The 13,887-nt window shown below is 40.0% G+C and overlaps 1 pseudogene; it reads right to left on the minus strand.

The window, feature by feature from the left end:
- Positions 1-1,872: 1,872 nt before the first annotated feature.
- LOC148006231 (dimethyladenosine transferase 1, mitochondrial-like) lies at positions 1,873-11,364 on the minus strand (annotated as a pseudogene).
- Between the last annotated feature and the right edge of the window lie 2,523 nt (positions 11,365-13,887).

The following is a 13,887-nucleotide window of genomic DNA, read 5'->3' on the forward strand; positions in this document are numbered from 1 at the left end:
GGCAATCTTTGTTCCCTCATTAAAATGAGGGGAAAAGCTTTACCTTGTTCCCGGTTTTGAAATCGTTATAAAAATAAGTTCATTCACTTTATTCATGGAAGACCTTGTAAGTTAGCTGGTTTTGTATTGTAAAATATTATAGTTTTTATTGTTTTTTCTCTTGGGACTAAAGATACTTTGTAGAATATTAGGTTCTGGAAGTCCCAGTCTCCAGAATATGTGTACATACACATTTATTCTGGTTTTTTCTCCAGCATGTACTTGGTTTTTTGTTGAACTGAATCATTTCTTGTAAATGATTAAAGGTCACAGAAGAAAGACCTTTTTTTCCCCTTAATGCCTCCCAGGTGCATCAAAGAAAATAATAAACAGACAGGAAATGATTTCTAATCTTATTTTATTTCCTTCAGGATCTGTCTACCTGAAATATCCTTTACCCACCCACCCCCCCAAGATGGGCCTAATCTAGGACATTCTAATGTCATACTACAGCATCTTTAGTGAGTCGTCCTACCTTTCAGATTACATTTCTCTTTACTTTAAAAAGCATTCGCTAACAGCAGCATTTCTCAAATCATGTTAACAAACATACAGTGTCATGTCATTCGCAAAGAAGTAGGAAGGGATTGATCACTAGGTAATTTATAGTCACCACAATCAACTAATGCTTTGATGCCATTTTCTTCTGTGTCTTCCTTGGCTGCTGTGGGCAGGGACAAGGAGGATTATATATATATATATTTTTTTTAGTTTATTTAAACTGGAGAGATGGCTCAGCAGTTAAGAGCACTGACTGCTCTTCTAGAGGTCATGAGTTCACAACCCTCTGTAATGGTATCAGATGCCCTCTTCTGGTGTGTCTGAAGACAACTGTAGTATACTCATACATTAAAGTAAAATAGTTTATTTAATTTAGTTTTTTTTTGAGATTATACTACAATTATACCGTTGTCCGATTCCCTTTCCTCCTTCCAAACAACCTCCTTCACTTATGCAAATCCATGGCCTTTTTCATTAGTTGATTGTTGTGGTTGTTGTTGTTGTGGTGGTGGTGGTGGTGGTGATGTGTGTGTGTGTGTGTGTGTTTATGTAGCTAAGTATATATTTCTACATACATGTCTCATACTCTGCAGCTGTAGGTGATCACATGTGATCCTTCTGCCTCCATTTCCCAACTGTTAGGATTATAGGCATGTGCCACCGGGTTTGGTTTTTACAGTGCTGAGGTTTAAACCAAGGGCTTCATGCATGTAAGGCAAACACTTTGCCAAAAGGGCTGTATGTAACTAAAACCTGGTTACATAAATGTACAAATTACTCCACCCTTACGTTTTTATTTTAATGGAAAAATACTGAAAATGCCTGGCTTGGAGCAGTTGGCTTTGAAGTGCTAGTCTGAAAATGTCTATCATTTGTATGTCAAGTATTTAAATGAAAACTTTTTCCAAAAACTTCTGTTAGTTTTTTTGGGGGGAGGGGGGTGGTCCTTTAGACAGCTAGTTGTAGCTGTGTCCTGAGTACTTTTATGAGAAGTTGATTGAGGAACAGAAAGAAGTGTGAGAGAATATTACTGAGCTCCTTTAGTGTAAGGTTGAAGTTTCCTCTCTGAAATCAGAGACGGTATCTCCAGCTTTGTTCTCCTAATCCCATTCATGTCCAAATCTCTTGACAAGATTATCTACACTGCTGCCTTCGGTTTCTCTCCTGCTAACGTCTCTTAAACCTAATCTGACTAGGTCTCCACCTGTTATCCCCAACTCTAACTGTTCTTGCTCAGAATAATGTCTCTGTTGGTAAACCCAAATTTGTGGCTCATACATTATCTTTAAACAGTACTTGATGTTAACATAGGAAGGCACCTCTCACTTGATCTCACTGCAATGCACCCTCCTGTCTTCTTTCCCTTCTCCTCTGCTCCTCAGACTGTTCCTTCTCTTTCTCTTCTTAATTTTCAATGGCCAATACTTAGAGAAATGAGTCTAGAAGTTAACCTCTTTTTTTATCTTCACATACTTATTGGAATATTTTATCTGTTTCCAAGACCTTGAATATTATCTATGGGTCCCTGAATCTCAAATCTTTCCATCTTAAGCGCTCTTGTGCATTCTGGACTCAGGTGCCCATAGTAAGCACTATCAGGTTCTTAGCTGTATTTACTCTGTTGCTATCCATGAGAAGTACTTATTTCCTACTCAGATCTAGACACGTTGATTTGTTGAGCTATTCAATGTCAATACAAACAGGGTGAATATGAAATTATTCCCTTCTGTTACGACTTGGACAGACTCTGGTACAGCATTTCCTTCCTGTTTTAGGCCTACCTGCCTTTCACAGTTCTCTAATCACTGCCTCCCCATTGGATCAATCAGTTAACAGCACCCTGCTCATCTCTCATAGCCAACTTTCTGCCATAACATTTCAAGTCAACCTACTAACATACCATAGAAGATATTTATAGTCATTCATATATCACGGCAACGCAGGTTTGTATTACACACATAGTCTCAGAAGAGGAAGAAGAGACAAAGGCAGAAAGCAGAGGGGGGGAGAGAGAGAGAGAGAGAGAGAGAGAGAGAGAGAGGGAGAGGGAGAGGGAGAGGGAGAGGGAGAGGGAGAGGGAGAATGGTTCGTCTTACCCTTCATATTTTTAAGTTTATGGAGAAGAAACAAAAAAATACTCAGTCATAACAACAACCATGACAATGAAAAAAACAAAAAAAGAGAGAAAAACAAAAAACAGTTTGAGTCCTGTTAAATGACATATTCAAGGACAATGAAAATAGCAGGTAGGAATTTGTATTTGTAATTTCAATTCTGCCTAGCTTCATGATTTCATTATTATGTAACATTGCATCTATCAGATTCAAATTCTACCTGAATTCCTACCTTAAAATCAATACTAGGAAAGTCATTTCATGATGACATATGTCCCATTGTGCCATTCACAGCGCTGCTTCGGACTTGGGAGTATATATCTTGGTAATTTTCATTTGTATATTGTATTCTATTTAGTTATTCTTCCCCCCTGGATCTACTTGGTATTTATTTTCTTACCAAGCTGACTAGTAAATGGCATGAGGTCATCGGTGTTTGTCTTTACAGAGTGGTAGGGAAGTACATACTTAAGTGGAGATCTGTACTGTGGATAGGGACTGTCAGGTGGGAGCCCTAAGTCACCAGTTAGAACCCGCAGCTTTCAGAGTCCACATCTTTTTTTTTTTTTTTGGCCTCTCCTTTTCTTTTGTTTGAGCTCTTCTCTGCAGTTATAAGCAAAGAGGTGTGGGTCTTCACCACACCCTTTTCTGTATCTATCACACAAACTCATAAAATGCATGAGGGAGAGCTGAGCGGGACAGAGAGTTGGATCGATGTCGGCCAACTGTGATAGCCTTCCAGTGCTTTCTAGGTGTTGCACTTCAGGGAATAACATTCCAAGCCCTCAGTGGCAATATTTGCTTCGAAACTGAAACACACTCTGGACAAGTTTTTTTCTACCAGCTTGAATGGATGCTTGATGTTAGGCTGTGTCAAGAGCATAAGGTGTACCATTCCTACATCAACCTCTGCTTTGGAAAAAAAAAAGTCTTTCCTGGAATTGTGGTAAAGAAATGTTCAAGAGGTACTGAAGAGGTACTGGGCCATAATGGAAAGATGACTGTGCGCTGTTTGCTTCCTCTAGTGTCTACAAGTCTCTCAGGCATTTCCTTTGGAAATGGTAACATCATCTTAGTTCTGCCGTAAATGAAAGAACCATCTTTTTTTTTTTTTTTGGTTCTTTTTTTCGGAGCTGGGAAAAGAACCATCTTTAAGAGAGATATTTTCAAGCCCCTTGAAAATCAGTGGAGTTGAAACACTAAAAGGCAGATTTCCAATAATATGTACATTTGGAGGATCATTTTCCCATTGTCTTCTAATGTCGTCTGGAAAAACCTTTTCTACCTTATATGTCAGCACATCTCCATGAACTGTGTCTTTTCAACCATTCAGCAATATCAGCATTGAATACGAATCTTGTGGTTCCCCCGCGCCTGGGTCCCACTTCGTAAACATAAGCATCTGCTAGATTGCCAGCTTTCCTTACAATTCTGTCTGTCGGCCTCAAGCTCAGGAGAAAATTCTGAGAAAGTTATTTCACCGCTTACAGTCCGAACAACTTAGTGATCTCCCGAATGGTGCTCAATGGGGGAAGATATTAAGTACCGAGCTTCCCAAGGCAGCCAAGAACTGATGTACACAGCTAGGCCCCAGTATGTGGCTGGACATTTCTATGGCGCATGGGGGCGGGGCCTTGGAGATGATTGCCCGCCTCTGAAAGAGCACGCATGAGGAGTTTATAATGTCTAGTTCACTAGCTACTCATTTTCACTATTAAACTTTCCAAAGAACATATGGATTTAATACACTCTATATACTATATGATTACATTATCATTATAGTCTAAGTATTTTATCTCTTCCATGTTCATTTACCTAGAATGATGATGTATACTTCACCCCTCTGTGTGTAGATATGCATAATTTATGTTCATGTGTGTATGCACATACTTGCCTGTGTACAACAAAGGCTTGAGTAGAGGGGGATGTCAAATATCTTGGTCCCTTCACTCTGCCACTTACTCCCCTAGAGCAAAGTCACCCATTGAACCTAGAGTTAGGCTGGATGGCAACCGGCCCTAGTAATCCTCCTGTTTGCATAGCATTGGGGTTGCAGGTTGATGCCAGTCATGGCTTACATTTTGCACAATTTCTGGGATTTAAATTTCTATGTAATGAGCATTAAGTATTAAATAATAGTATGGGCTGAACATTTCACATTTCCACACTATTCATCTACATTATTTCATGATCATTAAAAATATCATGTGGTCATTGGTGCTTTGCTTATTAGAAAAAAAAGGGCGGGATACCTGCCTAAAACTTTATCAACTAGTCCAGAAACGATCTTATCAATTGAATTATGTTCATGAGTAAAATTACATTACAGCTGGAATATTTGTCCCTGGCTCTATGAGAACTACACACAAGTACATGATTGCTGAATATATCATTCCTTATGTGACCTTCATAAGAACCCAACTATATGATGTAAAAGAGCATAAAGTCAACAGTTTAAGGGCAAAAGATCCTTTAACACTCATCAATTGTTATTATTGCGCCTGCACGTTTTTAACATCTTACAACAATCTACTCAGTGAAGATGATTCTTAGTTCCTACCCTTTGTTCTGTGCATTTACCTGAAGTTCAAGATTAGACCTAAGGTTTTGTTTACCTGAAGCATCTGCAAAATAGAGTGTTTTAAGGATGCATGCAAAACCATTATATTATTGTAGGGCTAATACTAAATAGGAGGCTATGAAGAGCCAGAGTTGGCAACGTGTTTCAGGAAGTGAGAAAATTTGCTGCCAAGCTTGAAGCCCGGAGGTCACTCTGGAAGCCCCATGGTAGAAAGAGAGAACTGAATTCCACAACTGTCCTCTGACATCCAACGTGGCATAAAAATGACCATATGAATCCACTGGTATGTACATTGAGTAGACAGGTATGCTACACACACACACACACACACACACACACACACACACACGCACGCACACACAGACACACGCACACATACACACACACACAATAGGAAAGAAAGAGAGAAAGAAAGAAAGAAAGAAAGAAAGAAAGAAAGAAGGAAAGAAAGAAGGAAAGAAAGAAAAGTAATAACTGTTTTGAATCTACTTCTCTTCTTCTTCTGGAGCTTTGTAGGAAACATCAATGCTGTGACATTATTTTAAGTTTAAATAGTGATGAGATAAGATTGTTTAGTGTTTTTCTTTCCTTTTATGATCAAATTTAGTCATTTTAGCATTCCTAAGCCAAGATTTTTCTGAACAGCATGGCACTTTTTTTGCTCATGGCGAGTCCTCATGGGGCCTAGTCTCATCTGTTCCTTGTTACTGCAGATCCCTGCACATGAGCTGTTTACTTGATGTTGGCTATAAAGGGGGCTAAGTGGTGCTTTGCAGATGCAAAGGAGAAATGATTGAATCTTTACTGCATCATTAGGAACACAGAATTTCTCACTGTTAGTATGCAATTATTTAAATTGACCTATTAAAGACGTACCTCTCTACGGTGAAGGTAAAATTGAAATTAAACTTAGTTTTCCCTGAATCATGACTGCTGGAGGCCACTTGTTCTTCTATAGTTTTGATTAGGCAAACCTTGTTTCCTTTTTCTGCTTGCTTTTATGACCATGTGCCTGTGTACATCAGGTATGTGTGTATGTGTGTGTTGGTGGGTAGATATACATCTTCATTCCTTGCTGACCAGTTTATTTACAAAGACATGATATTTCACTGAATCCACAGTTCAGCATTTCTACCTATTGCAGACAGGCATTTGGAGGATGTCCCCTGTCTCCAGGGTGTTGAGGTGGCTGGAAACAGTCATGCCTGCCAAGTGGCTATGTAGATTCTGAGACTCTGAACTCTGATTCTCAGATACATGCAGCAAGTGCTTGGTGTACTGAGGCATTACTCCACAGCTAACCTTGTTTCCATAGTGCCTTTATGTGCATTGTATAATAGATGCCTTAGAAAATGGCCTTGTCTATTGACCACTTAGTGCTGCATACCTATAACTTCAGCAGTTGAAAAGCTGAGGTAGAAAGATCATGGCTTCAGGCCAGGCTGAGCTGCATAGCAAGACATTTATTTTACATAATTTGCCTACCTTGTAAATAATAATTCACAATTGTAGGTCATAAAATAATATTTCATAAATTGTGCTAAGATAACGGCTAATTTTTGGCAGATTTATTTACTTGATATATGTAAGACTCTTCTAGAATTGGAGGTTTATGGGACCTAAGCTAATTCTTTGTGAAGAATTAGTGTTAAGTCTATAAAAACATAGCGATTTCTTCAATAAACCGTAATGTACATTGTTATAATTATTTTACTTTCTTGCGTATACCTTTACAGACTAGATTTCAAAAGCATTCAAAGCACTTTAAAAAGTACAATCTAATAGTGCTATTGAGAGGCCAAACCTACTCCATCTTGGAGCTGGCCTCCATCTTAAGAGAAAAAAATTAAGCCTGAGAACTTGGCCCACAGCTGAACCCAAGATACACACAAGTACCAGGAAGGACCCCACAGCTTGTCCTTGGCCAGAGTTACTCCCTGGCTACTCCCTAGCAACAGCTAATCAAATATTCGTCAGGTTGTTTCATATGTACTTTCAGACTGCTCATGAGTATATACAGTCTTGCTTCAGAGCACCCACCTGTCCGCTTACAATAGGCATTGAGTTAGACCCCTGCCAGGCTGAACAAACCCCACCCCCCATTTATTTCTATTTCCTGTAAACCTTTGTCCAGATGAGTGTTGGGGGCTGCTTCACAAAACCATCCTATAGGTCTGCGGTTAGTAAGCCCAATCTTGAGTTTAACGTAAAGACACTCTAATGCGATTACATTGGAAATGGCTCCTTGGTGGTCTTTTGGTGTTCATGAATGTTTCCTGGCATAACACTATCAAAATGTAATTATAAAAATCAATTATCTCATTTGACGATCAAGATGCCTGACTTGATTACACACTTCTCATCTGTAAAGTGAAATTTTAATGTACTTCACAACTAAAGGGAGAACAACTAAATGTAGAATTGTTAGTACTAAATAAGGATGCAGAAAACATCCTCCTTCCTCATTGCTCGGTGAGAACACTACTTGGTGCTCACTCTTTCAAGGAACCAATTAAAGCCTGCATGATGCTTAACGCTAAAAATTAGCATGTAAAAGCAATGTCAGGTGATCTTGCCAAGACAGAGATTCACAGCTGCAATCCTATGAATACAGGATAGTTTATAATTATCAATAAGGAAAATATACTGGCAATTTTAAGATAAGGGAAATATATGAATGCTTTCCTGTTTATTTTTAACTATTAAATGTGTACTATGCTCATATATGAAACAATACATGTTTGCGCACATTGAAACATGCAAGAGAATCTAGTCATACATGCATGTGCTTGGGTAACAGGATTGAAACTAGCTGCGATTTAACATGGGTGAGTTTAGCTTTTGTGTTTACTTGTAATATTTCTTTGTCACACAATAGAGGAAGCCTGCTGAATGCAGAGACAGAGACATGAAAACGGAACACAAATATAATTGATTATCATATAGCACGTACTCTGACGGCCTGAGCCCTGGCCACCATTAGTGCTGCACACATTCTCTGTTTCTTTTTGTTAATATTAAACGTAATGTAATGTGACTATTGGAAAATATTGGTGGGAAGTATGGCAGACTAGAGGCTTTAATATACTTTCCCTACAGCTGTCCATAATGACGCACATGTATGTGAATCCTTTGCCATTTGCTATCCTTGTATCCAAATATCATCTAAAAGATGGGGTGTACCCAGAGGGTCTATCAACACTGCTGAGTATATTTTAGTTCTGCGATCACATTTGAAGCTTAAAGAAGCTGTGATTTGTGGTTCTGCATTTTTGCTTCATGAGATACTCCCATATGTAAACCCTTTTCTGCACTCCTGAGTTCATGCACAGAGGCCCACACATCATAAGATCGGTGTCTTCTTCTAGCTCTCCTTCCAACATTATGGCCTCTTTCTGCTCCTAATTGTTTTCTGTAGGTGGGTTTTTTGTTTGTTTGTTTGCTTTTATTTTTGTTTTCTGTTTTTTTTTGTTTTTTGTTTTTTGTTTTTGTTTTTTGTTTTACATAGAAACAATACAGACTTTTCTCAGCTTATTGTTTCTTCACTTCTTGCTTGACAAATTAGTTGTGTGGCTACCTTGGAGCTTAATCTTTTTGGTATGTGGTGTCATCATATGACTCATAGGTGTGCTACAGTGTACAGAAGGGCTGTTCTGAAAGGTTATATAGCAGGACATAATAATAATAGATGGAAAAAATGATCACATGTTTGACATGAGAAGAAAAAGAATAACATTTGCTAAGAGGTCACAATTATACTGGTGATAATGTATCTTAGCAGAAAGACATACCAATAAGTGTTTTCAATTACTCAAAATTCTCCCATCTGTTCCACTTTCGGCAAGAAAATAAATATTAAGGTGGAAAAGTGAATCCAATTTAAGTGGGTTAATAATAATAGAAGTAAAAGTGAAAACTCTTCTTGCCACCTCAGGTTTTTGCAATAGCATACAGCTGGGTTCTATCTTTAATTGTGAATATTATTTGAAACTTCTGTTTCTTTAAGCTTTGATCATGTTATATTCCTGCATATGGTTCTATTTGGCACTTGAAGTTGAAGGTATATAAAAGGTCAGGAGAACAGTAATACCTCTGTCTAATAAAAAGAATGTGTATCTTCTTTCATATTTATACATGTGCAGCACTGAGGCTTGATTTAAATATTATTTTCTTTTGTCTTAATAAGTGTCCATCCATAGTAGTTCATATGTAACTAACAAGTAGCCCAAAGGATCGCTTTAGTATTTAATACCACTTTCAGCCGTTGGTTTCACTTTTTTTGCAATATATTTTATATTTGTATACACGTATGTCTCTATAGATAGCCATGTGATGATTTGAATGATAGATACCTTTCCATATACTCTGGAAGTTGAATAATTGATTCCCAGGGTGGTATCGTCTGGAAAAGTGCAGGAGATGTTGCTTTGTTGGAGGAATTGTGCAGGTGGCAAGTTTTGAGAATTTTGAAGCTACAGTGTATTCCCAATTTTGTCTTTTGGCTTACTGTTTGCAGGTCAGTATATGAGCCTTCAGCTCTCAACTCTCAGCTCTTGTTTAGATGCCTGTCTGCTGCCACTCTTCCATAATATTAATGGCTTTTTATCCATCTGAAAGAGTAATCCTTACATAGTCTCTGCTTTCTATAAATTGCCTCTGCCACGGTGTTTCCTCACAATAATTGAAAAGTAAATAAAATACCAATAGGTTTATGTATTTAAGTATGTATGTATGTGCATGGTAATACAAGTCAAAGCAGTGTGAGTAAAAGTGTGTCACTGTGGAGCTGACTTTGAGGTCTCATATATATGTTCAAGCTTCGCCCAGTGTAAGCCAGCCTCTTCTTTGATCCTTATGGATCAAGATATATAATTCTTAGCTCCTCCAATACCAAGTCTGCCTGTGTAAGGCCATGCTTCTTGCCATGATAATAATGAACTAAACCTCGGAACCTGTAGGCTAGTCTCAATTAAATATTCTTTCTTATAAGAGTTGCTATGGTCATAGTATCTCTTCACAACAATGAAATCCTAACTAAGACAATGTAGGTATCATTTTGTTTTATTTTCCATCTTTCTACTATCGGTAATTCTGCTTTTGTATTATAACTGCCAATACTCTATTGTGTTTCCCATCTCTACCTCCATCAGATCTCTTCCTTGCTTGTTATTTTTGCTTTAAACACAAACGAAACAAGAAAAAACCAAGACCTATGGAGCCACTTTTTGTAAAAGAAGATGGTGGACCACACTTACTGCCAATCTTGCTTATCAACTGGAATTGATTAGGGCACAACTAAGACAGATTTCTGATTAATTCAAAGTAAGAAGATGTACTTCTAGTCTGCAACATTGAGGTCGTAAGACACACCTTTAGTCCAGATTCTTAATCCAGATCTAATTTGGGTAATACTTTTTCCTTGAAGCCAGCGGAAGGACATAAAAGAAGGAAGTCTTTTCTCTTTACCTCCTTGCACTTCCTTGTTACCAAATCCATTTCTTCACTGTCCTGAGATGTAGAGAGCTTCGACATGCCATGCCTCAAAGATAGCGCTCGTTTTCGCCTTCCACCCTCCCAACGGTGAGCGCTCCTTGCAATAAACAAGTCCTTATTTGGCTATGTCTGCCTGGCCCGCTAGCTTCCGCATAGTGACAGCCTATCAACATGACCCACGTGGCTTGCTAGGACTGGCCAGTGCTAGCTATTTAAGTGTGGTGCAGGGCATTCTCCGGGGAGAGAGAGCCAGAAGAGAAAGAGAGTCAGAAGGTTGTATCAAGGTTCCAGAGTAAAACTGCTTGAAGAAGATCTCCTGTGGTCGTGTCTTCCTTGCTGGTCAAGGTTGGGCGCGGCAAGTGGTGGCCCGTACAAGGAACTACTCGAATCCACCATAAAGGGACTCAACTCTCTCCGAGATCAGAAATTCTTGCAGTCAGGGCAACGCTGGAAGTTCCCAAGGTCAGGTGGGACAATAAGGACCATGACAAATAAGTGGCTATAAAGTCTCAGGGTAGTGAGCAAGTAAAGTTCGCGGTAACATCGAACCGAAAGTAAAGTTTGCGGTAGCAGCGAACCGAAAGTAGCAAGACGCGCGGTGAATTTAGCCGTAGCAGCATAGAAAGTTTTTGTCATGGGGACCTCACAGTGTCGTCCAATTTTTCTGGCTCTTCAAGAGCTGTTTGAGCGAAAGAAACTAAAAATAAAAAGAAGCACCATAGAGAGATTTTTGAGTGAATGTGATGCCATTACACCCTGGTTCGCAGCCTCTGGTAATCTCACGGTGGCGAGCTGGGACAAGTTAGGGAAAGACCTTGATTTTGCCCAGGAACAGGGGATTCTAAGACCTGGGGTCTGTCCAGTATGGCGCTTAGTGCGTAGCTGCCTTGAGGATCAGAAATGTTGTCCGGCAGCTATAGAGAAGGGGCAAGCTGCCCTAGAAATGCTTCAAGAGGAGAGGTCAGAAAAGCAGGGAAGCGCAAAGGAGACAGACTCAGAAAAGACAGATACAGACGAAGAAACAGATGAAACAGATTCAGAAGAAGAGTTACAAGAGTTGATAGATCAAATGTGGAAACAGTCTCTAAGGAACAGACAGAAGAAGAATAGGAAAAAGCTTAAAATGGTGGAGGAACCTCCTGGGCGGTTCCCCTCGGCTCCTCCTCCCTGCCAATGTTGTAGAGGGAGGAAGTAGAGTTTCGGATAGTACATTCTGCCCAGAAGTGTGGAAGGCAGTCCGCACAGAACTACATCTGGCCTATGCTGTTTATGTGGATGCTAATCAACAAAGGTATCATGAGCCTGTAGACTTTAAGGTGATCAAGTCCCTGGCGAAATCAGTCAGGACATATGACATTACGGCCTCATTTACCATAGCTCAGGTTGAGGCCTTACACAGATTTTGCATGACTCCTAGTGATTAACCTATCTTGGGCCTGTCATAGTCTAGGACAGTATTTGGACTAGAAAGCTTTTATAGCTGAATATGCCAATGAACAGGCTGCTGCCAATTTTCGGTGTTCCCGAGACTCATGCCGATATGTCATGACCTTTAAGCCCACTCCTCTAATTTGTCTAAACAGTTGTCAAGTTATCTTTTAGGTAATTGGACGGAAGAATTTGATTTCTTAATGGATCAGCTACATGTAGCCATCGTGACGGTGAACTCCACACGTGCGAATGCTGGACTGGCTACGGGATTGTCATCTTGGATTGCTGCTGCTATGAATCCTCTTAGAGAGTGGGTGGGTATGGGAGCCCTGGCTGGACTCTTGCTGCTGGTCTCCCTAGTGAACCTGTGCTGTCTCTGTAGAATGAGGTTTGTTCAGAGGCGGCACATGGCTATGGTGGTACAGACATTTACAGCCATTGAAGCAGGACAGTCCCCTCAAGCCTGGCTTACGGTCATTCAGAAGACCTAGTTGCACCTCGCCCCTGAGTATATGTGAGTGACCTTGCCCAGCGACAGGCAACATCCCTTCTACCTAAGGCATCGAACCTTGTGGGCGACAAGGTGTCCTACAACGGGTTTAATGAAGGGATGATCCTAAGACAGGGGGGGTCGCCACGCTCAGCAGTGCCTTTGCCTGCTTGATTAATTAAACAAAAAGGGGGAACTGTAGAGAGCTGCGACGTGCCACGCCTCAAAGATAGCGCTGGCTTCCGCCTTCCACCCTCCCAACGGTGAGCGCTCCTTGCAGTAAACAAGTCCTTATTTGGCTATGTCTGCCTCGCCTGCTAGCTTCCGCATAGTGACAGCCTATCTACATGACCCACGTGGCTTGCTAGGACTGGCCAGTGCTAGCCATTTAAGTGTGGTGCAGGGCGTTCCCCGAGGAGAGAGAGCCAGAAGAGAAAGAGAGTCAGAAGGTTGTATAAAGCTTCCTGAGTAAAACTGCTTGAAGAAGATCTCCTGTGGTCGTGTCTTCCTTGCTGGTCGAGGTTGGGCGTGGCACTGAGACTCTATTTCTTGGGGATTTCAGAGTATACCAAAAACTAGTTGAGACAACCAGCCTCTTGGACTGAACAAGTGGACGCTTAAACTTTCTGTTCACAGCCAGCCAATATTGGATTAGCTGGACCACAGCCAAAAAGTCACTGTAACAAATATTATCTCGTGTGTGTGTATGTGTGTGTGTGTGTGTGTGTGTGTGTGTGTGTGTGTGTGTGTAGGTCTGTGTGTGTTTGTGTCTGTGCGTCTGTGTCTGTGTGTGTCTGTGTGTGTATATTATAGATAGGTAAATAGTAGTTAGATGGAGAGGCTTATTCTATAACTTCTGTTACTCTAGAGAAAACTGACTAATACAAGCCACAAAGATGAAAACTAACAGAATTCAAGATGCCTGCTTCTATAACTCAAGTCTTCTGCTGTAATATCCTGCCTCATAAAAAGAATCTGAAAAGATGGGGGACAGAGGAAAAGAAGGGGGATGAAAATTGTTCTTTAAACACATTTGTTATTTTGCAATCTTTGAGGGATAAAAGTATATGGCTAGAGGAAAAGAAAGTTGAAATTATTTCTTTTAACACATTTGCTATTTTGAAATATTTTAGGAAAAAGTGTGTTCTACTACATGCTGATTTAATGGTCATAACATCATGGTCTGGTTTCATGCAGTACACACTCACTCTGGCCATGATCCCTTCTTTATAAAGCCT

This window comes from Rattus norvegicus, chromosome 4 (assembly GCF_021556685.1).
Source record: "Rattus norvegicus strain SHRSP/BbbUtx chromosome 4, alternate assembly SHRSP_T2T, whole genome shotgun sequence".
Classification (NCBI taxonomy): domain Eukaryota; kingdom Metazoa; phylum Chordata; class Mammalia; order Rodentia; family Muridae; genus Rattus; species Rattus norvegicus.